Source organism: Anomalospiza imberbis, chromosome 1, assembly GCF_031753505.1.
Source record: "Anomalospiza imberbis isolate Cuckoo-Finch-1a 21T00152 chromosome 1, ASM3175350v1, whole genome shotgun sequence".
Lineage (NCBI taxonomy): Eukaryota > Metazoa > Chordata > Aves > Passeriformes > Viduidae > Anomalospiza > Anomalospiza imberbis.
Window position 1 is genome coordinate 130418236 of NC_089681.1, and position 24535 is coordinate 130442770.

The 24535-nt window shown below is 37.5% G+C and overlaps 1 protein-coding gene across 2 annotated transcripts in view; it reads right to left on the reverse strand.

Moving 5' to 3' along the window:
• ZNF804B (zinc finger protein 804B) overlaps positions 1 to 24535 on the reverse strand; it is a 226551-nt gene that overhangs the window by 197499 nt on the left and 4517 nt on the right. The gene's annotated exons all lie outside the window — the stretch shown is intronic.

Consider the following 24535-nt stretch of genomic DNA (forward strand, 5'->3'; position numbering starts at 1 on the left):
GTGTCTGAAGAGTTATTTTTTTTCTCACATATTCTCACTCGTCTCTCATCTGGCTGCAGTTTCTGTTGTGCAGCAATTTCCCCCCCCCACTTTTTACATGTGTTATACCAAAGGCACCTCCACCACCCCAATGGGTTTGGCCCTGGCCAGCAGTGGGCCTGGTCTAGAGCCTGCTGGCATTGGCTTTGTTGGACATGGGGGAAGCTTCTGGCAGCGTCTTACAGAAGCCACCCCAGTAGCCCCCTGGCTACCAAAACCCTGCCTCACAAACACAGTAGACACATTTAGCCACACCATGACTTTTCTATAGCTCAGAGAAAAGCAAGGATGGTTTCACATATTTTCTTCTGAAACTTTGGCAGCTCTGCTTAGTTTAGGATTTTATTAAGCTGTAAAGTACTTCCTCTAATCAGAGTGAGGAATACTGTTGACAGTGGACTTAGTTTTATGAGGAAACATTTAAAAAGCCATCCTGACATTCAAAAGACATAAATGTTAGTACAAATTGAACTGCAGCACTCTGCGATTCTGATTCATTTTGTGGTGTACTCTGAGACGATTTGCCTGAGGAAATGAAGCAATAATGTCTGAAGGCTTGATTTTTCAGAGATTTTAAGACATACAGCTCCAGATGTTGTCACAGATATCTACGGTACTCACTGATTCTAAAAATTGGGCTGTGGATGTATAAAGCCTTGCCTTGTGCTTGTCTGAAAGTTACATAGCAGAGGACAAAAAGTAAATACAGTGTTTTCAAAATAAACCATTTCTTGCTTCCTCTTGGAGTGTAAAATTACAAATGGATGTTACAGCTGAAATGAAAATTTGTGGAAGTAATTTTTTCTAAGTTTTCTTTTCATTTCCATCTGTTCACAGAACAGGCCTTCACTTATACTTCAGATATAAGGAAAAATTCTTCAATTACTGTAAGAATTCTAAACTTTATAAGCAGTTGCCCTGGAAATGTAAGACTTGACTGTGGCCATGCAGTTACTCTAACCCGAGCTATCTAAGCTCCCTAGTCTGGGAGAACCTTGCATTGCTTTGACATACTGCAATCTTCTATGTCCTGCATTATGTCCTGTATGCACCAAAGAACACACAGGTATAAATCTTTCATTATATACAATACAAATACACTCACAGCCAAGGGTATCCTTGCTACTAAAAAATATGTCTACATATCTACCTTTGCTTTCAAAGTATCATTGGTAGGCAAAACACATTCAATCACGTTTTCATCACAAAAAAAAGTTTGCTTCTAAGCACATGAAAAGCTAAGTGATTTTCATTCTACAAATGGATAAGGAATTTCCTTGAGCTGTATATTAAATGTTTTTTTCTTTGCATCACTGTGAAGAATAATGCTTTGCAGACTTCTGACACCCTTTATGTCTTGGTAGGTCCATTCAAGACTGCTATAGTTAAATCTATCTGCATTTCCATTTAAGTCTCACTTTTCAAAAGTCTCAAGTCTGGTTAAGAGGTTGTCATTATTGCTGTCTTTTAAGCAAGGAGATCCTCATAAATCAGACCTCTTGTATCTTAATCTCCTTTTAAGTGTACTTGGCCATTGCAGTACAATTTGAGTACATCATCATTTTCTGCTCTGCCTCAGTCAACTGTATGGTGTCTCTGTATAGATACTAGAACCAGAGCAGACTAGCCCAATGAGGGGTGTATTTTGATCCTTTTCTGACAGCAAAACTTGCATTTTGCAAGTTTGCTACCTTTTCTGATAGCAGCCTCCAGCATAAGCAAAAGAAATACCACAATGACCAGCTACAGAATGACAGACTTTTAAGCAGCTTTGCACATTCAGTCACAATTGACCTGCCTTGTTACCTGGATGATAAAATTCCATTGTGGACTTTTCCACTTCCAAAGGGTGGTTTCCTTGGCATATGCTTCTAACAAATGGAAATGTGTACTCCTTTAATCCATATTCAGTTTTTTTTTTACAATATCCTTGTAAATGTAAAAATCCAGAAGTCAAAATAAAGATACCCCCTCAATTGGATTTTTCCTCAAACTCTAAACAACCTATTTTTTCAAATCCTTTGCAGATAGAGGAGTTCCAATTATAGCTCCACTTACTTCCAAATTCTGTAGAATAGAATAGAATAGAATAGAATAGAATAGAATAGAATAGAATAGAATAGAATAGAATAGAATAGAATATTCTTCACTTGGAAAGAACTGCAACAATCATCTAGTCCTGACTACTTAAGGGCTGACCAAGTTGAAGCATGTTGCTAAGGATATTGTCCAAATGGCCCTTAAACACTGACAGACTGGGGGCATGGACCAGATTTCTAGGATGACTGTCCCAGTGTTTGACAACCCCTCTCAGTAAAGAAATGCTTGCAAATGTCCAGTCAAAATCTCCCATGGAAGGTTAAAAATCTGTGGGTGGCAAGTCCTTCAAAATTGTTACAGTGTGGCATATCAGAAGACTGGTCAGGATAGGAAGAGAGTGAATACCTCTGAGAGCTTATATAGTTCAAATGCAAAATTCCCTGTAAAATGAGAATTTGTCTGCATACACACTTCATGGCCCAGATAAAAAGCTGCTGAAAATATTAAAAGTTAAAACAATGATTAAAAATTGCCATTTAGGATTTCTAAATCCTAATATAATTTTTTTTTCTAAGTAGCTTTGATTCAAAACCAGAAATAAAGAAAACTTGGAAGAGGAAGATTAAAAAAAGGTGTGATGATTTCAGAATCAACAAAAATAAGATTCCACTTACAATACTTTTGTTGGCAGGCAATTACAGTCAGATATCATCAGTACTTAAAAGAAAGAAAATTATGCTTTAAGAGAAAATGTCTGCCTAATTTTCTGCTTTTTGCTTAATGATGAGTCTCCTCTTCCCTTTAGGTTCTTCTAATTACTTCATCTGCAGTAGGACACAGTAAATTATCATTTTATTTCATTTGCTCTTATGACATTTGAGGTCAAATCCAACAAAACCTCAGGCTCTGTCCTAGAATGAAATTAAAATTTAAATGCTTTGGAGAAACTGTGCCCCAAAGGCAGTTCTCTTTTTAGCATTGCTATTGACTGAATTATTTTGTTCTCAAATTAAACTATATGTATCCAAACTGAAACAGAAAAAAAAAAAAATTGTCCTTCTCTTATTCAATCCATTCCTGGTAAATTCATACACTAGAAATAAGACTCAGATTTTTGTTTGTTTACATGTTAGAGAAAATCGAAACTAAATTTCATTGAACTAAACAGCACAAACAAAAACATATTCTAGCTTGAAATGTACCCATAGCTTTTCTTCTCTATTTAAAGATCATAAAACTAATTTTTATTCTTGCGAAAACTGTTAGAATTTGTAAGTATATCTGTTTCCAAGTGTCTAATAAGTGTAAGTATTAAAAGAAAAAATATTAATACAGTTTAATTGCCCACTGAACATACAGAAGTGTTAGTGTATTTTTAAACATTTACAATCTGTGTTCTGCAATATATTTCAGCTCCTACAGTAACAGCTCTTTGGTTTAATGTGTGCTGCATGAGTGTAAAAAGGATGGCACATAGCACTAGGATATCAACTGCCTACTTGGAGAATGATTAATGTAAGATAAATAGATGCCTGGCTTCAGCTACACTGATTGTATTTCCTATCCCAAGCTGCAGAATCAGAGTTTCCACTCAGATGTTGTAAAACATATGCAGGAATCATTCTTTTCCACTCACAAACCACACTGCATCACAGATTTAATCTTGCTCTTCTGCACTCTATGGCTGAATTTAATTTTACTCCTGCCATCAGCCTAATAGACAAAAAATGTTTCCTATTTATTTTAATACATAAACTAAACTCATGTTGTTCTGGTTTCATCCCACTTCAATTTCTTGGTTTGATGGAAAATAACAAAAAGCTTAACTCTGCCTACAAGTACATAATAGAATCACTTGAAAGAAATACAAGAAGAAAAAATCACAACATACCTAACTTGAAAAGTATTTCATTTCATAATGATCATGGGATTTACCAGACATGAAAAACACAAAGACACAGAAAAATACCTCACTTTTTTTTTTCAGTGCTGCAAAACAAGATTATTTGTTTGTTCCATTGTAAAATGCATTTTTTAAAAAGACTCCTAGAAAAATTAATGGCTCTGTTTTATGAGATTGCACATCCCTAACACCCCTACCCTCTGGGTTTAAAGCAAACAGCATCTCCCACTCCACTCAGTAGTGTCTGCATCTGTTCTCCTCTTTCTCTAGGCACTATCCTACTCACAATAAACAATTACTTCCCTCAGCAAGCCAGGGTGGAACACAACCTTTCTCAGGCACCACCCATTGCCTGTCTGGAGGAATTAGACTGGATGGAGTGTAGTGACCTACAGTGGGCATAAAGGAATTGGAGACTAGGAAGGGGCAGATTGGGTGTCTGGCTTAGACTGAACCTGGGGGAGAGGAAGGACAGGAGTTCAGTTTGATTGCTAATGATCCTCAGCATGTCTTAGAGTAGGTTCTTCCAAAGCACTAACTAGTAACCCTGTTTTCAAGCTGTAACTGGAGACAGATTTTCTACAACTAGACATGAGTCACAGAATTAAAAGAAAAATCATACTGACCTTAAATTGGAGCAGCTTTTCATATCAGTCAATATGCAATAAGTCAGATAAGCATCCCTTGAGTTGGATGAAAAGAAAAAAAGAAAAAAATATCTATGTGCATTTTACTATTAAATTTCTTTTGTATTATGCATATGGATTCTAATAACTTCAACAATTTTATTTCCTCTTTGTAAACATTTAAAGCAGATGTAAATAAATCAAGAGAACAGCTTGGAAATTTTTCTACACCATCACATAAAAGATAGCAATAAATATGTGAATATTAGGAACTACCTAATAGATGAAAGATTATTTTACTCCTTATTCCCATTTATTTTCTTCCCAGTCCAGTCAGAGGACCAATTAGTGATGCACAGTGATCTAGAGTTCTAAGCATTTGTCCACAAGAACAAACCTGCAATTACTATACCATTTTATGTAGGCTACCAGCATCTATGAGACGATGACAAACTGAAACTGTTTATTTCAATTGCAAAACATATTTAATAGACACAGCAGTTTTTAGTTATGAGCATGACTTTATTGCTTCTAGTGGGTTTTTTTTTTTGTAAATAGTGGAAGCTTGCATCTAGAAAACACCAAAAGGTTATGTTGTATCTGTTGTTAATCCGACAGTAAATGCTGTGAGGAGCAGCTCTTACCTTTACCCTGAAAAATTCTCTGTCTGAATCACTTGAAAAGATTCCTGATATTTTACTCTGTCTTAAAAGGTTGGCTGTTCTTCTGCTATATCACACCTTACAAAGAATCCATAAAAGGACATTGTACAGTTCCCAGTTTGTGTCCTCAGGCAGAAGCAGGCTCCTTTCCCAACTCCAGAGTAATCTAAATCCCTTAGAGAATCTCCTTACTGCTCTTGTCCTGCCTGGTACTGGCTGAGAGCTGCAGACTGTGTACAGGAGACACACACACATTCAGAGGAAGTTTATTCACAGTGCTGTGGTTTAACCCCAGCCAGCAGCTCAGCCCCACACGGCTGCTCGCCCATTCCCCCATGTCAGGATAGGGGAGAGACTTATGAGGGTAACAGGGAAAAAAATCTTCAGTTTAAATGAAATCAGGTTAGTAGGGAAAGCAAAAACCACACACACACAAGCAAAGCAAAATGAGGAATTAATTCACTCTTCCCATGGGCAGGCAGGTGCTCAGCCATCTCCAGGAGAACAAGGCTCCATCACATGTAATGGTGACTTGGGAAGACAAGTGCTGTAACTCCAAATGTTGTCCTCTTTCTTCTTCCTCCCCCCAGCTTTATATGCTGACCATGACACCATATGGTATGGGATACCCCTTTGGTCAGTTGGGGTCAGCTGTCCTGGCTTTGTCCCCTCCCAGCTTCCCATGAACCCCCAGCCCACTCACTGGTGGAGTGGGGTGAGAGACAGACAAGGCCTTGGCTCTGTGCAAGCCCCACTCAGCAATAACTAAAACAGTTGAATGATCAACTGTCCTCGGCACACACCCAAAATGCCTCCCCATATTAGCCAGTGTGAAGAAAACAAACTCTACACCCGGCAAACCAGCACAGTCAGAATGTTTTGGATATACAGGTTAGCTGCATGAAAATGCAAAACTGCGCACTACAATGGCACAACAGCAGCACCCCATATTCTTTCACATACTACACAGGCACCAGTACACCAGATTAAAGGACAGGTAATGTAAAGTAGGGTGCAAGCCACACTCTCCAAACTTAAGAGACAGTCATAATATTATTGAAAAACAGCTGTGACACCCACAGAGCTACAAGGTTATTAAAGTGGAAGAAGCAAGATGAGATTCTGGGCATGTATTTTCTATCTAGCCATAAGTTCATTACTAAGAACCCAATGACTACCAAATATTACATATTTAGGTATCTAGACCATTTGTCACAAAGAACTTTCCATATTCATACCATTAAACATTCGGTATATTCAGCAATTATGCTTTTAAGTGATGAGTGAGTCCCTGTTTCAAATCTTGATGGAAAGGGAAAAGATATAAAACATCACAGCCACATCTGAATCACTCAGACTTCATCAATATTAAGGCAAATACACTGCTGGTTAGGCTATAGAAAAATTATGAACTGAGGAATTATATTACAAGCAAAAGACAAATTATTTTTATGATATAGCAAATGAAAGGCTGCCCTAAAACCATATGCAAATTAAAACAAAAAATGTAAAATTCAACATTCAGATGACAACTGACACTCATATATTAAAGTATGGCCTGCATGAGATTTCCTTCACGGTGCACATTTAAAAAGTAATTATTCAGAAATATATGTGCCTTAATTTAATTTCCTTAGGCAATATGGAGGAGAAATCATATTAAAATATAAAAATATAAAACCCACAATAGAATATAGCCATAGAAATATCTCCTGGTGCAGCTCCATTTCACCTAACTTCATCAAATGGGATCTAATGCACCAAATTGTCCTCAAAAGCTTAAACCTGAAAGGAGGTTGAAGATAATTAAACAAGTTTTAAAATATCTTTTGTAGCATTAAGAAAGTATGAAATAGAATTTTCTGCAGTTTAATGATACACTTTGACACTGTATGTCCATATACATGGGAGATTTTTAAATCCCTTACCATACAAGCTTGAAAGTGGAATTGCATTTAAGTTATAACACTTGTATGCAAGTTTATAACTTGGTTAATTTTAAGCTATATGCAAAAGAAATGTTTCAGACTTTATTTTAGAACATATTTGCACATATCTGATTTAAAAGTAGGAGATAATTAGTCCTTAAAAAAAATTATGGAAAATGCTGTCAGTAGAAATTAGGATTTTATCAAAACTAATGATTTTGTGCATTGACTATGTGCTTCTAAGTAATAATTTAACTTTTATTTGTGCCACTAAAGCTATTGATTCAGGTAATGTTTTCAAGACTAATCTTATTTTCAAAATCTGCAGTAAGATAGTATCCTGAAAACTAGGCATAGGGAGTAGGTGACAGCCACCTGTTACAGAAACACCCTTTTCTGAAGCAGAAAGTCAAATCCTGTGGCAGTGGAAGTGGGTGGAGCTGCTCCACTGGTGAGGAGAAGTAAGGAAGCAAGAAGATGCAGAGCCCACATGGTGCACAAGGCAGTCTTGCTGGTTTTGTCTATATGATGATTTCTATGCATAATATTCCATTAATTCTTGCACCCTTCCTTTTGCTGTGTGAGGTAGCAGAACCCTGTACCTGCCAGTCTGCAGAAAGCAAGAAGACTGTCTCAGAGGCACACAGAACCCAAGCCAGAGTATTGTGCATTTAATCTGATCTGTGATTAGTCATTTTCCAGTTTTTCACCATCATGAGCAACACAGACGTCTCTAAACAGCTCACCTCTCAGGCAAGCCTGAAGCATGTGCCTGCACTGAATTTCAAACTTAGTCTGTTTTTACCCATTACTGTTTCCATGAAAAGCATCCTTGCTATATGCAATGACTTCAGCAGCCTGCTGCTATTGATAACCTTTATTGTTTAGGACACAAAGAAGAAATATTTACTTCCAGATTTCCAAAGCTCTAATTACAGATGACCTGGGAATGCAATACTTTAAAAATGAGATGTTTCTGGGTATCTACTTTTCATTACAAACCACTGAGTCCCATTTAGCTCTCATTTACAAATGTGCTACATAAACGATTCATTGATATTGTCTGCCTATACATAACTATTGAACTTTTGTTTTCAAAGCCAAGTTTCCTCCACTTCCCATATCCCAAATACATGATCCTGAGCTGCAACTGCTCTCCTGGATCACAGCAGCCAACAAGTTCTCTTGATAAATCTGATTTCAGTTTTTGATTGCAAAAAACAAACAAACAAACAAAACAAAAAACAAAAAACAAAACAAAAAAAAAAAAAAAAACAAAAAAAAAAACAAAAAAAAAAAAAAAAAAAAAAAAAAAAACAAAAAAAAAACCTTGAAAGCTATTTGCATTGAAAACTATTTACACCTTATTCTGTTTCAAGTGGAAACTCACTGGAGGACATCCATAGCAGGGACAGTTCAGTGCAGTCCTCAGAGGCAACCATGGGATAAAGCCATAAGCTGTAGCCCGTGATCACACTGCAGCTCTCCTCCTGTGAAGCCTTAGGAAAAGGCTTTTGAAGAGCAGATCACAAATCCTGATTCTTTGCTTAAAAGAGTCTCTGCACAGACCACAATACCACACACCCTGTGTGGTGTGTCAGTATAATCATGCTATATCCACATAAACTGAACCGAGTTTATGTTTGATTATACCTGTTATATCTGAAATGCATTAAAACTGTGGCTTGCTGCCTGAGTCCACACCATGCATTCATATCATCTCTGCCTATGTGTGCAGCAACAGATACATCTCAATTCCAGTAAGTGACATTTAGACACCTGCTGAACATGGGAAGAATGCCTGAGCCTCAAAGCCCATTGCTGCTGTGAATGAAAGACCATTTGCCGTCTCAGAAATTAGCTGCTTTTGAAGACAGCACGTCCAGATGCAATGACATCTGTAGCTGTTGAGCCCACAGCAAAGGCAGCAATGGAACCAAGGGCAAATATTTTTTTACTTTGGTATTTGATCCAGTTTTCCAAGTTATCACAGATTAAAGAAAAGTGTACATTTAGAAAAAAAAATCTAGTCTCAGATGATTACTAAAAGACAGATTTAGTGAAGTTAAAACAAAACAAAAATCCTAACCGCTACCCAAAGTATTAGGTATTTAAAACAGAATTCAATGGATTTTAAGCCTTTCAATCAGAAGACAGTCCAAAATCTCCTGATCAATCTTAAGCCTGGAGATAGCAAAAATGTGTTTGAACTTCAGGATTTTCTAAGAGCATTGCCAAGAGTTCTGAACATGCCCAGGACTCTCTGTTAACCAGCACTGACCCTTTGGCTGAGCTCCCCACGTTTGCCAAACCAGGCACTATTTCTTGAAAGTGTCTGGAAGCGCAGGCTTGGTGGGAATATGATAAACACACAGAAACGTAGACTCATAGAATCAGATCAGCCTGGGTCAGAAGGAATATTAAAGATCATCTAGTTCCAATGCCTCTGTCATGGACAGGGTCACCTTTCAGTAGACCAGATTGCTCAGAGTTCCATCCAGCCTGCCCTTGAAACATGACTATGCTTTGGAATTCAGAAACACAGGAAGAGAAGAAAGCTTTTATGGACTTCAATGGTTAAAAAACTTACCAGAAATTGTGAGCAGTGTGTTTTGTGTCCTTCTAACTGACCAAATCCCAAACCTAATCTACAGCTTCCCACAAGTGCACTAGCATCACACAGATGTTACCTAATGTACCTAATTCACAGAGGCACTACAGGAATGCATTACTTAAAGCATCATGAACAGGCAAGAGCAGTATAAATGACAAGTACTGTTACTACTAGTAGCAATAATAATAATACTTGACACTAGTATAGTGCCTTTCATCTGGGAATCCCAAAGCACTTTACAAAAATCAATTATAAAGATGCTGTGAGGTGAGTAAGTATAACTACCTTTTATAAATGATGAAACACAGACTCATATTGGTTAATTGAATTGCTAAAGTTATCCAGGAGGCAGGCATAGAACCACAACAGATAGTGCACATAAGACCTCCTCTGTCATCTCTAACTACCAGGAATTCTTCTTTCCAATGTGTCACCTATTTGCTCTCACTTATCATTTTTGTGAGCTGTCTACAACAAGTAGTTTTCATTACCTTTCCTATCATTATAAATGACAGAATTAAGGATATAAGGCTAGAAAATACACCCCTGTCCTTCCATTTCCAGGATATGTGTCATGTAGCATTATATGAACAATCCATTTACATGTAGTAATGCCCATTAATACTTACTCCCTTTTTTTACTGTTTTGGTGAAGAAATAAAGTATAGCCTATCACAACAACAAAAAAAATCTGGTAGATTTTACAAAACCATTCACATATTCTCATGCAAACACAACATAATCTAACTACTTTCTCTTTTGCCCACTGATTAAGAGGGAGTAGATTTTTTTTTAAATAACATAAAATGATTCCTATATGGTCAGGAACAATCACATGCTACCCCTCCATATGATCTCATCCAGCAAGCTGCTCAAAGACACTCCCTGTTAAATGCACCTGCATAAGTGAATCCCACCGGCAACTGCAACGGCAACTTCTGAGATCAAGGACAACCCCAGGCTGAGGGACCTTTGCTGACAGGCCCCAGCCTGGAACTGCACCTCACCTTGTAAACTCAAAACAGTTGGTTTAAGATTGACTGCTCACAATATAGTTATTTCAAATAATAAATGACAGTATCAGTGGCCTGCCATTTTTAGATTATCCTGAGCTTAATACAGGTGACTAACACCCAAGTTCTGTCAGAATTTTCTCCTTCATTAAGGTTGATGTATTATTTTTTTCAGAAGTCAAGTACCAGCTAGACATTTAGGCTCTCAAGGCATTTCACTGACTGGAAAAGGAAGAAATCTCATTAAAATTTTCAGAGCCAAGATGTGTCAAGTGAAGTACCACTGGACACAGGCAAAAATTACTGACACTGTTCTCATAATATTAATATGATGTTTAGTCTTGTTAATATTAACATAAACTGAATGTATAGAAATGTAATATACAGTTTTAATTTAAACATTAATTTTCCCACACACATTCCTTTCCTCTCCAGTAACAGTATCATATTTTATCAGGAGAATACTAGATCACATCTTCTGTAGCTTTAGTGAAAATGTACTTTACTCTATTTTTATATCTTGTAAAGACATCAGCATTATTTATATATTGTGTCTTATAAACTGGATCATGTTAAGTGCCTACATGCACACTGTTCCTTTACTTTCTGCAAGCAGTTCATTAACAGGAAGCAAACAGCTGCCTCCATTTGCTTCTTACATCCCTTCAAGATTAATGGAAGAGCTTCCCAACTACTGCTGCTGTTGCATCGTGCAGTCCTGTCTGTACAGATGCTCTTGGGAAGGGGACACAGTCATCTTTCCCTCCTTGTGCCTTCCTTTCCTCACCTTCTGCTCTTGGCCCTTCTCTGTCAGTCACTGGCTGTGGGTATACACTCTGCACTGACCCAGCCCACAGCAAGCACGAAGAGCAAAGCACATTGGAGCTTCCCAGGGGTAACCAGGGAGACATATGGACACAATTCCTTCATACAGCATTCATTGGAACCTTCCCTTTCTTCTGACTTTCCCTTTTCCGTGCTTGCTGAATGTATTTTTACCATATTACTGCATAAATACAGAGGGAAAAGAAGGTGGCCAAACGTCCACAAGATTTCTCGTATTCTGTGTAAACACTACATGTCCTACTCCTATCCTCAGGCTGCAGTAAGAAAAGCTAAAATGAACTTTAGGTTCAAAGCTCTTTCTGCCATAGAACATTCAGCAACTTCAAGCTGACTTAGCATGGGAAGAGTACATGTGAAAAAGACATTGTTCTCTCTTCATGAGAAAACACAGCAACCCTATTTCAACAATCGGCCAAAAGAAGCTGGCCTAAATTTTGAGCTAAAACTGCCATCATTTCCTTCTTTTGACAGAACAAAAAGGAAAAAAAAAAGTAGTTACAAAAATCTCTTTATTAAGGATAGAGATAAATAGTCAGTTATTGGTCCCAAAAACTCTCAATAAATTAATTAACCAACCTCTGCAGTGTGCTAATCCTTTTCAGTTTTCAAAAATGACAAAATATTAGCAAAGGCACAGCAGTCTTTAAAAGCGCTGCTATGGATAGTGTTTGGTGTGCTAACAATGCAAACTGCCCAAACACACACTCTTTAATAGCCCAACCATCCAGAGTAAAACCTCACATCACTTACAATATCTTGCATAATCCCAAATTATGTTATGTTTTAAATCCAGTACCTTCCAATAACCTCACATTTACATGCATGTAAATCTTTGAAATCAACTTGTATTAAGTTTTATATATTTCTAAATTTAAAAAGACACAGTTCTGCTGCTGATTCTGAACATTGGATTATAGCTTCTAACCTTTCTGTAGGAGAAAGCTAATTATACATCAGATCACATTCAAAACACAAGCCCCATTTAGCTTCCTTTAAAGGCATTTCAGCCTTAATATCTCAGCCCAAAAGATCATTTAAAATTAACTCAGCTATACAATCACTTATGTTAACCTTGTTTGCTATTAAGCCAAACCTGATAGAAATTCAGTAATCCCCAATTACCACTTTCTAACACAGATAATATAATGACTCGAAAGTAATCTGACTGAATTTCTGTTTCAGAACATAATTATAGGATCGCAAATGTATCTTTTCTCCATGAAAATAAAAAATGCTGTGACAAATTTTGTATTGTATTCTTTATGGAGGAACTTGAAGCATTCCTCATTTGCCAATGTTTTTTGTTAATATGCTATGCCTATATTTATTTAATAACATGGGGTTTTATATAACTATAAAAAAAATCAAGACTTTTATGTACCAGTCATAAACCAAAATAACACCAAGAAATCTTCTCAACTTCAACATATGCAGGATCAAGCCCTGATCTGACATTATCCATCACTCTGTGTATATAACACAAAATTAATTTGATATTTTAAGTTTTTACTTGTGATTGTATTTACTCTTAAATCCCCTTGGGAACATAAAACGTTCACAGAATGAGTAAGATGTGCCACTGCATATGGCAGAGTAATTGCATGGGAGCCAGGATTCTCTATAAACATTTTTTTCAAGAGATTTTGCTGAAAATCATGAAAGTCAAACTCAGTAAAACTCCTTGAAAGAGCTCAGAGAGGCACAGATTCATTCCTGTAGAGGTTACAGGGTAAATAATGTACCTTTCTGACCCCTTGCTGTGTAAAATGCCAGCCCTCAGTGCAGGGATGAAGCAGCGACCTGCTGCTGTGTGTTGTCCCCAGCCTGCCGTCAGCACTTGAGCACCCGTGACACTTTGCCAATATTAACAAATGGCTCAGACATAAATTATTGCACATGCCTGCCTAAAAACCACACTTCCTAGGGACATACCTGCCAGGAAAAGGTGTGGTCCTGCAACTAGAAAAGATATTGATTCATTCCCTCCTTTAGTCAAAACCGTTCTCAGCACCATACCTGAAGAGGCGAATGCTTCTTTTTCCCCTGACAAAAGCTGCATTTTTTCAACTTGTAGTTTGTGATAAACACACTCACAGTGATAAAAAAGCAACAGTTTATAGTTTACACACACTAATAAAAACACTGGAATTACAGTCATGCAGAGGAGGCAGTTCACCCATCTGCATACTAAAACCAGCCCTACTTCCATCACATTGCCTGTAACCTATACATACACACACAGTAAGTACACATAAAGTAACTAAAATCCTATGCAATCTGTATCTGTGTTTCAGTTGCTTTAGGGGTGGGATTAAACCAGTGCCAGAAGGCTAAATATCACTGTGAAAGAGCTGATTTGATTTCCAGCTGCAGTTGTGGACTAACTCATTAACCAGCTACAGGGAGAGCAAAAATATCCTCATTCAAAATTGCCAAAATTCTGCTTTTGGAAGCTTTTACTTCTTTGTGTCAATTATTTTAGATCTGCTATCATGTTGCAGACCTTTGGCCATGGATGAATACCTTTTCTCCAGCTTGCTAGCATTATGAAAACTAAACCAATGGGGGAAAAAGTATGTTTCCTCATATTTTGCTTTCCTTTATTGTTTTTTTTTTTTTTTTTTTTTGCCTTTCTCTTTCACCTTTCCAAGGCAGTTCTTCATATCACCCCTGGCTGCTGAACCATGATGAACTCCAAGTGCATCTCTGGCAGGAGGAGCAACCCAGCCCTTCACCATTCCATCATCATTATTCTCATGCTGGTTTCCTCCTGAACTTTTGGACAGAAAGCACTGCCTTGTCGGTACCACAGTGCTCATGTGTAACTCTGCTAGAAGATGTACCAAGAGATGGGCCAGCAGAAAGTCATCATATAAATCTACCCCAGTTGGAGAAACTGAAATAGTCTCACAAGCCCTCTGGCATACCCATAGATGTAATTTTCCTGGACTTAGAATCACAATGGAAATATTTACCACCTTCAGGTAGTAGACCAAGGCAACTAGATCTCTCACTGGCTGAATGGTGTCATCAATAACACGACAGCAATAAGACCTCCCAAAGGTGAATCCCTTTTGTCCAGCAAAGCATCAAGCTCAAAAGCTTCCCAGCACCCTCTGACCTGCAGTCACACAGACTCCCACAGATTCCCTCCTGTGCACTCACCTGCAGGACTGAATCAGCACAGTGACTCTCTAGTGCTGTGAAGAAACACATCTTATGTGGAAATAAATGCCAGCCCTCCTGTTTTATCAGAGGACAGGATGCCCCTGAAGCCATTAAAGGTCAGGATTCCTCCTCAAGCAGCCTTACAGATGACTGTTGGCAAGTTTCTGGTACATATTGTCTTAGAGAAAATTAACAGCATTGCAACACTGTAATTAAAGGAAAATAAACAAACAGAAATCCCTAACAGGGCAGCTAAACATACAAATCCAGAAAATCCATTTTATATTAATAAAAGATAATGCATTAGATTTCAAATTAAACCTGAAAATGACACTTGTCCTTCATACAAAAACTAATCACTTCACTAGGCCAACAGCTGAGCTTAACTGGTTAACTAGCCTAGTCACTCACTCAGACACAAAAATTGTAACAGCAGAGATTTGGATATTAGTTTAATATTAAGGTATTAAGATAATACTAGATTAGGATTAATATTAACTAATATTGAGATATAAAGTCTGATCACTAATTCACATATCAAGAATACACTGCTCTACATCTGTAATCCAGCAAAAGTTGCAACTGATTTCTAAGGAGCTTTTTACTTCTGGAAAGATAAAAAGTGATTTTTTTTTGTGTATTTTACTAAGATCTGGTTTATTTCAACCAGAAATCTGGATCCTAAAATTAAGTGGCCCCAATATTACTATGATGAGCCTCTAAAATATCTAGTATAACACCATCCCACAGTGAATAACTCATAATTGTCCTTCTTAATGAACACCTACCTGCTATGAGGATAAGGAATGTGGCAGCAAGTTCTGAGTCAAACTGTGTGTGTTATCTCAGGGAAGTGTGCAAATCAAAGATGTGCTCCCTAAAGAGAAAGATGTTAACTGCTTGAATACCTTTGCTATAGCAGTATGGTTTGTATTTAACCAGCATTGTTTGTATTTCAGTAATACAGAAAAGACAGTCACTTTATAGAGTCCAGCAAAAATATACAAGGTTTTATATTTGGAGCACAGTTGCATTTTCCTTCTAATTGAAATTCTGTGACTGAATCACAGTGACGCTTCCACCCTTGAGGTCCTAGCAACTAGTATTCACTAACTTTAGCCACATTACTTACTAAACAAAATCTAAATAAAATCTGAGGACCAAATCCTTCTGGCATAAAACAGCCTTAGAAAATGCAATCACTTTAACAGATCGATTTACACAAGCTAAAATTCTACCCTGAACAGCCGCTGTGCATGTCTGCTTCCTGTGAATTTTAAAAATTCTTGCAGAAACTACAGAAGGTACTCCAAGAAGCTCGTTATGATTCACCAATAGTCTCTCATCTGCTCTTTGTCTTTGAAGTTTGCTGTTTGAATGGTAAAGCTGAACTTTCTCTCCTCCAGTCGGCACATACATATCACATTTATTGGGAATCCTCCTGTCAGGAGCAAGACACAAATTTGTAATGGGATTTGTGAGGAAATCCAGCCACTTCATCTGATTCAACCACCAGACTGCTGTCAGGAGATCCAGCCACTACCCTTCAGTCTTCAGAAGTCCCAACACCAATACTGTCCTATTTTTGGCAGAGCTTGATGGAGCTGGAGCCCAGGCTGTACTTATTCTGATAACTGAACAGGGCCCAGACATAGGCTCAAGCACTAGTGGTGCCATCAATTCTGTTTTTTTCCACAATGCTTCCCAACACAATTTTGACTTATGACACCCACCATTCTCTCAATGCAGTTACAGTTTTGGGAACAACAATGTCTGAGAGGTTTGCCCTGCAGGTGGTTTGCAGTTTCCTACATGTGTAGGATTTCAAAGCCAGTTGAAAAAAGGATGCTTTTACCTGTCACTGAGCAGCTCATCAGTGCTGTTAAACTCTCTTGGAACTGAAACTGCAGCAATGTTAATGTTTCTGCCCTACCCTCATTCCCAAACTCTCTCCAAGAAATGTTTGGGGCAGTGCTACTTGTTGAACAGCACAAACATACTGGAAACAACACTCACAATTTCATTGTTTAGCTGATTAAGCTCCAATGCCTGGCACAGTCCCTAATGCATACACACTGCCTTTGAGAATCTGGGGCTCAGTGCTTTCTGTAGAAAACTCATTTACTTTGCAATTAACCTCCCTGTTCACATTTACTGTCCCCCTTCCGCTGCTCTCACCAGTCACTTCTGAAAACCGAGTTCTCTCCACACCTGCCAGCTGTAATGCCTACAAGTCTTTGTTCACTGTCCTTCAGAGCAGAGGCAAGGTTTCACATTTTTGTTGTTTGTTCTCCTCACTGTGAAGCAGTGTACAATTGCAGTACTAAATCACTGTATTTGAGGGCTTGTTCTTAATATGCAGATCTTATCAAAATATATTAGTACCATCAAGTAGAAAATTGACACCTTTATGTTTCTTCAGATACCACATATCCTTTTTAACTCTGTGAGAGACTTGAACCCTACAATTTATCTTATAGTATGCTGTCATCAGAAGCATCAATCTTTTTAAGGCTTTCTAATGCCTAATGCCTACAGTCACCATCCTTATTAGCCACAGGTTAGAAGAATAAACATAGAGAAGTACCTTACAATGATAAAAAGAAACAATTTCTTTTGAATCATATAACTTGAGCAGACATGCCTTTTTCTGTAAGAAGAGGCTCAGAAGTCTTTGAGTATTTAAAACACTTCAGCATAAGGTGCTACAATTACTTAATCAGTTGTTACTCTTAAAAGACCATCAGGAAGCTCATTAGGATTTCCATAATGGCTCCCAGGCAAGCAGAAGGTCAAGATTTGAACTTTGCTTGAGCAGACATAGGAAGAAAGGCTGTCAGTGATTCATCAATTCATGGTGATCTCACATGCTGCTTATTTTTCCTATGCTAGGGAACATGATTTGATGTAGCTTGGGGTTGCTGAGTTTGGGATTTTTTTCTTTTTTTTTTTTTATAGAAGGTTATTGTACTGCCTGGTAAAATAATAAATCACAGCAGTTAAAATGGTTTTTTAAATTTCATATTTCAAGCACTTTTAAAATCATAATTTTGTTCTTCAAACAGTGCTAGTCAGAACATTAGGAAAAATATTACTAGAAGACATGTTTTGGGAAATGTTTGGGATAAGGAACTGTATTTTGGTGGAAGAAAACTGAAGTTTTCCTTATTACTGAAGTTTTCCTTATTACTGAAGTTTTCCTTATTACTGAAGTTTACAGATGAACTCCAGATTTTAAAAGAAAGGCCTTGAAAACTGTTTTCTACTGGAATATTTCTAAGTGTACATAATCAGTAATCCTCATTTGCTATAGCTTAAAGAGCAAGTCCTCGAGAATACACAGTGGAAACAAAACATTTTGCTGTAGATTTTAAGCACATTTTTCTGCCTTTGGTTTTTATTGACTGTGAAGATTATGCAAGCTCTGTTAAGTCATTCTGTAAACTTGTTTAAATCCCTTTCAAGGAAAGGAATTTTCTAACCTCTTCCAATTTGCTGTTTATAATGGTCTTTACTGATGAAAGCTGTCATATATGCAAATCAACATAAATATTTAAAGACTGATTCCACAACCCAGAGATATCAAATTCAATCACCTGCAACTTCAGTGATTCTGTAAGGTAAAGAAATAACAATATAAACAGCAGATAGCTGTCAAGAGAAAAAAAGAACCCAATGAATTTATTTTCTCTATTATCCTTTCCCCATTAAAAGCAATAACATGGCATTTGGATACAACCCTCTATTTCAAGTCATCATATCTTCTTTATATAATAAAAAGCCCAGTGCACAGATTTATTAATGTAGCCAAAGTGAAAGGCATACCTTTATCCACCAAGTGTTATCATTTTCAAATAAGACTTGTCCTCTAGGGAATAAATTTGAAGGCCATTTTTGTTTATTTTTCAAGAAGGGTTTACTTTTAAGATAAATAACCACAATATTGGGTCTGTATTTTTTAAGCTTAACTTATAAAAGATGCTTATTATAATGCTAAGCAATAAAACATGTCTATTTTGCAGTATATATACACAATAAGAATCTCCTGTTGCACATGGTATAGAATACACTAGTCATAAACAGGTCTTCAGCAGAAGATGAACAAAGTGTAAAATCAGTAAGTTTACATATTCAATACTTATTTCAATGTAATTTTTGGTTTATAGGATATGAATACATCTGCATAAAAGAACACAAATCTGTGATTTTTCTGTTATTAGTCATCACAAAAAATTATCACTCACTCCCAGAAAAAGAAGTTTTAAAAGTGATGTTTATTTGTGAATAAGCAGTGTCTCCAACATTGTTCCTTATATTGCCTCTTTTCTGTATTTAATAGCCAAGGATGTATTTATCATTCAAATGAAAATTGAAATCTTTTTATGTAGTACCAACCTGATTTTTCTTCATTTGTCTGACTAAACTATTTTTTCATATTGATTTTGCTGTCTTCTCTTTAAAGTGAAGTGTGTATTGAAACATTACAGAAGGGAAAAAATGCCAGTGTCCATCCTGTAGATGTATGGAACAAAAGGAGCCTTGGACTTCTATACAGGAAGAGCAGTATCACAGCTTTGTAAGGACAGCAGTTAAGCATTCAGACAGCTTGGAGAAGCTGCATATGTATTCAGTGACATTTACGGGATGTTTACTTATTATTTGGTACACACAAATGACTTGCATGCACATCACCTTGTGAGTTTGTTTCCTACCAGGACCTACACAATTATGTTTTTTAGTTTCTTTTCCTGAACTAGCCCTCAGTAGCTGTGTGACAGTTTCTGATCTGTGTCCATCAGACCAGGCAGCCACTCCCCGTGTCGATACCTCTATGCCTCAGCTGCTGTTTGCCACAGACCCGTGGCCATGTGGGTTGTGGGAATCCTGGATATTATGTTCCTACACCGTAATTCCTCCTGGCACAGAGGAGCCATCAGTGCAGCATCTGGAAGTAAGCAGAGCCTTTCCCAGGCTGAGGAATCCTTGTTATCATCCAGCCCACCGACCACTCACCTTAGCCAGCATTTGAACCACAACATTCACCAAGCAACTGATGCAAGGATCCTGCAGAGTCATTCTCTGTCTACCTGCAATGCATCACCAGAAGCTTCTTGCAAAGACAAGGGCTCAAGGGCAGGCTCAATACATCAAGATCATAGCTCAGTTTTTCAGTGTCTAACAAAGGGTGGCATACACACATTCTGCTCCTTCTTAGATCTCCCAATAAAATCAATAGTCAGAGTTTACACACCTCACAGAAGTCATACTTAAACTGAAAAATGTAATGACTAGCACATAAAAATGAAGATTGGTTTAGATGAACTGGTTACTTCTGGAACCCACAAAAGTGAATAAAATTAGAGCTATAAATATCTGAATATGAAAGCTTTTCTTTGAAAAAATACTCAGAACACCTTAATAATAAGAATTTGCATTTCTAGCAGACCCTCTGATCATAGTATTCATACAGATTTCATTTATATTTTTAACCCCAAAAATATAATCTAGCAAATATTTTGCTATCAAAGGGTGTATTTCAGGGAACTCTCTTCTTACACTTTCTAATCTAGTTTCCCAAGACTTCCTCACACACTGCAGTCTAAGTTGGAAATGAGGGCTGCAGATTTACAGCTGATTACAACTGAGAATGTTCTTAAAGACACCAAATACAGCTCTCCAGTTCAGTCTGAGCAGAATATTGATAGAATATATCTGTTGACACAAAAGCACTAAATCTGTTTCAGAATGTGTTCCAAGGAAAACATCAATTGAAAAATTGATATCAACTAGAGTTGATTAATGTATGAATTGTTTCAGAGCTGCATGCGGTCTCCCAGCAATAGTTCTCTTTCGTTACTTGAACCAGCTTGCCAATTATCATTATGCATAACTATGAAACTGGGACAAAATTTTGATGATGTTTACATCTTATCTAGTATGCACATAAATTTAGTCTAGTATTAAAAAAAAAAAAAAAAAGAATAAAGAAAAAACTGTCCTTAAAGTGCCTTTTGACTGGGCACAGAACAATACATTCTGCACAGTGAAGAGCATCTTCAGGTATATGTACCTACCCCATGACTAATCTTGATACTTGAGCCCAGCAGTTGATTGTACAAGACAAGCAGCGATGTGTGTCCACACAAAATACAAAAATCCAGGACTGAACTTTAGATATCTGGCTCTAATATTGCAGTAGCCATATCACCTCTGCAGATTATCAACATAAATCAAATAATTTCAGTACTCTTCATTCAGAGTTTGGAAGGTTCAAAGGCCAAGAGCAGAGCAGGTTGGATCTTCAAAAGAACAATCCTCACAACTGTCAGTGTGGATGCTGAAAGGTTTTAAAGGATCTTCTTATTGCTATTCAGATATGCTTATAGGCATAGACTGCTGAATGCACATATGTTTACAAAATGGCTAATTCTCCAGTGAACACTGCTTAATTCTTGGGAGGGTCAAACTGGATTTTAATGGCACTGCATGTCACATTAGGAACTCTGGTTCCTGCACGTGCATGCATACATCTGTACTTCTTTTTAACATTAACTTGAGATTGTAATAAATTTAATTTGATGTTTTATGTAAGTTATTCCTAAACCATTTTTTTACCATGGTAGGTGTACAAAACTTAGATAGTAAGATCCTAACTCTTGAGCTCTAAACGAGGGTCTACAGCTTCTGCTCTGTTTTGCAACAAATGCAATACACTGTTTTTTGTGGATAGACACATAAAGCAGTAAAACTAGACTTCTCACAGTGTAGAACATTGACATTTTAAAATAAAAGTACTGCAGCAGGCAGATAAAACATTTTGAATGCCTATTTTTTCCACAGGAAAGTCAACATTTTCCCTAGGACAAGTGAGTAAAATTACATTTGCAGGTAATGATTGAGTCTTCTAAAGGGATCAGTTGTGTCATAATAAAAAGACTTACAAAGGTTCTTCATGCTAAATGGAAAAAAAAAAAAAAAAAAACAAACCCAAAACCAAAATGAAGCAAACAACAAAAAACCCCAAACCAAACCAAACAAACACACACAAAACCAAACCAAAACAAACAAAAACCAACAAAAAAGTGCAAAAAACCCACCAATAAAAAAAAAATAAATAAAAAACAAGCTAAAAAGCCCCAAGCCTTGCAGCCAAAGGCTATACAGTCCACTAGAAAAACTGAAGTAGGGAAAAATGCCTACATTCTGGCCAGCCTTTAAAAGCTTTCTTTTCCTTCTCCATTTAGGTACTTTTTACAGGGGACTTTTGCAAAGCTTTTGTAGGGAATAAGTAGATTCAGATGATGATTTTTTTTTTTTGACCACAGTTTTCTTTTCAAGGAATCTAATCTCACATGCAAGCATTTGCATAAATGAAGTTACTCAGTTTATTTAGTTGTAAAGTGGTCAAAACAAAGCATTCATTTAGACAGAGGAAGGAACTGGAGCATCTTCCCCAGCAAGCAAGTGAATACCATGGACAGCACACTTGGGCAAGAGTCCAGAAAACAGGGCTGAACAGGCAGAGGAACAGCCTTTAAAGCTTAGAGCCTGGGTAACAGCTCAAACCACCATCCAAGGGAGCACCCGTTTCACAATTACCAGGTCTCTACATTTATTTTCAAGTTTGTACACAGCTCAGAATTAAAAAAATAAAAAATAAAATAAGAAAACCCACTAAACTGCTGTGCTCTGGGTGAGTAAAATACATATGAACTGAAAGTGAGAATGTAAATGAATGTAGTGGCAATAATTCTGGAACTAATGGACAAACAAGCATTGCCAAATGCAAAATAACAGATAAATTGATATGGGTTTACGAACTCAATTGAGGGACCAATAAAAATACAAGACTACTGGAGAGGTGCTGTCAGACATAAAGCACCTGTTTAACATTACTGCTAATTGTAGATGAAGGAAATGGCCCCAGAAGAAATTGGTTGAAGATTATTAAATTTAATTGCAATGCTATATACAAATTTCTACACACTCACTGAATTAGAATCAAAATTGCTCAGAAGTGATAAGATTCCACAAAACCAGGTTTAAATACAAGGCGTGAGCAGCAAGGCTACATGTGGCAAAAAGCACATTCCCATTTTTTGAAAGTTCTTTCTTCCTCTCACATGTTGCAGAACTACACAAAAAGCACCATAATAGGAACCATGAAATCAGGAAATAAGGTCACTGTAAGGTGGAGTGTGGGCTGCAGGAATGCTCATATTCTTCAGCACAGTGGAGGCAGGAGGGCTGGTAGGAAACACACTCAGCCCACTCTGAGACACAAAGTGCCAGGAATCAATGAGATCAGAAACAGTTAGCAGGAGTGCCTGCCCTTGGTTTGTGTAAGGCAAATACCTCTGTAAGCCAGCTCCAAGCCTTCAGAAGAGTGCACAGAATCCCCCCTGGCAGGCAGCCTATTTTGCTGGAGGCAGCTGCCAGAGACTTTTGGCACAGAAAAGAGAAAGTACAATTTTCCATCTTCTTCACGATTTCTCCCCTTTTTCCTTTCCAAAAAATTTTGTTAGTGCAGTTGGGGTTTTTCTCCCCTTTCCTTTTGTAGGACTATTTATTAGAGTTGCTGGTTTATTATCACCCCCTTTATACTCTATTTCCTAACTTAAATTTTACTTTTCATGTATTTTCCTTGTAATGCTCCAGCATACCCTTCCTCTCTGCTTTCAGTGCTGTTGACAGTGCAGTCACAGTGCTAAAGGATGACTTGCTTGCAGTCAGAAATGCATAAGTTTTTTGGCCTTCCAGTAATTACCCAGGTATATGGTGGCTCCTCCTTTAACCTGCTGTCACCTAAACCCTATTTCACATGGTATGCATGCACCATGTCTAGCCTTTAAATTGCTTTCTGACAACTGTGCTTGGCACAGGTTTGCCACTGGCTGGTGGCAAACACAACACTGTCACTTTGTGGCAGACTTGGTTATGCCAGTGTTTATAGCATTGCTCTCAGGCAGACAGAGACTGCTGCCCATGCCGTGTCCCTCCTGTTCTCTATTTACATTAATTCAGTCCTCAGGCTCACTTAAGTTTTCAAAGTTTCCAAGTGCCTTGTGTTGTTGTCTGCTTCAGAGAGTGCTAAGGTGCTACTCAGTCCTGGTTATATTTGCTTTAGTGCTAAAACAGCTTGCTTATGGCTCAGTATTAACTAAACTGTCTTATTTTCAAGTACCTGTAATGTGCTTAATTAGAACTGCCGGAGCAGCCTCTGGACATGGGGTGAGAGCTGTGCTTTTTTAAAGGTAACTCTGGGTAACAGAAAAGCCCTTCCTGCCCCCAACAACCCAAAGAACTCAGGCAAGCACAGAGTGCAATGGAGCAGCTGCTTGACAGCTTTATTTGAAAACAGCTTAGAGAAGTACATGAAAAATACTGCATTCAGCTGAAGCTGCAGGGAACAACGGAAGAAAAATAATTAGCCAAACCAGAAATTGGCTAAGGCACTGGGTCTTCTGAGCCTTCTATTTCCTTCAAAATTCAAAGGGATCTTTAAATACTGAGTAGTAAACTAGACTTTGTTTATATCTTATCTTAAAAAGCCACAGGAAGAACAGTGTACCCTAATAACTTCCTTGGCTTAGAAATGATTCAGAAGCAAGGGGGCCATCTGCTGAATTCCCAGTACCATTTTCTGCTGCATCCTGGAAGTTTCATTAAAAGTTTTGCAGGCAAGTCCTTTTCAGT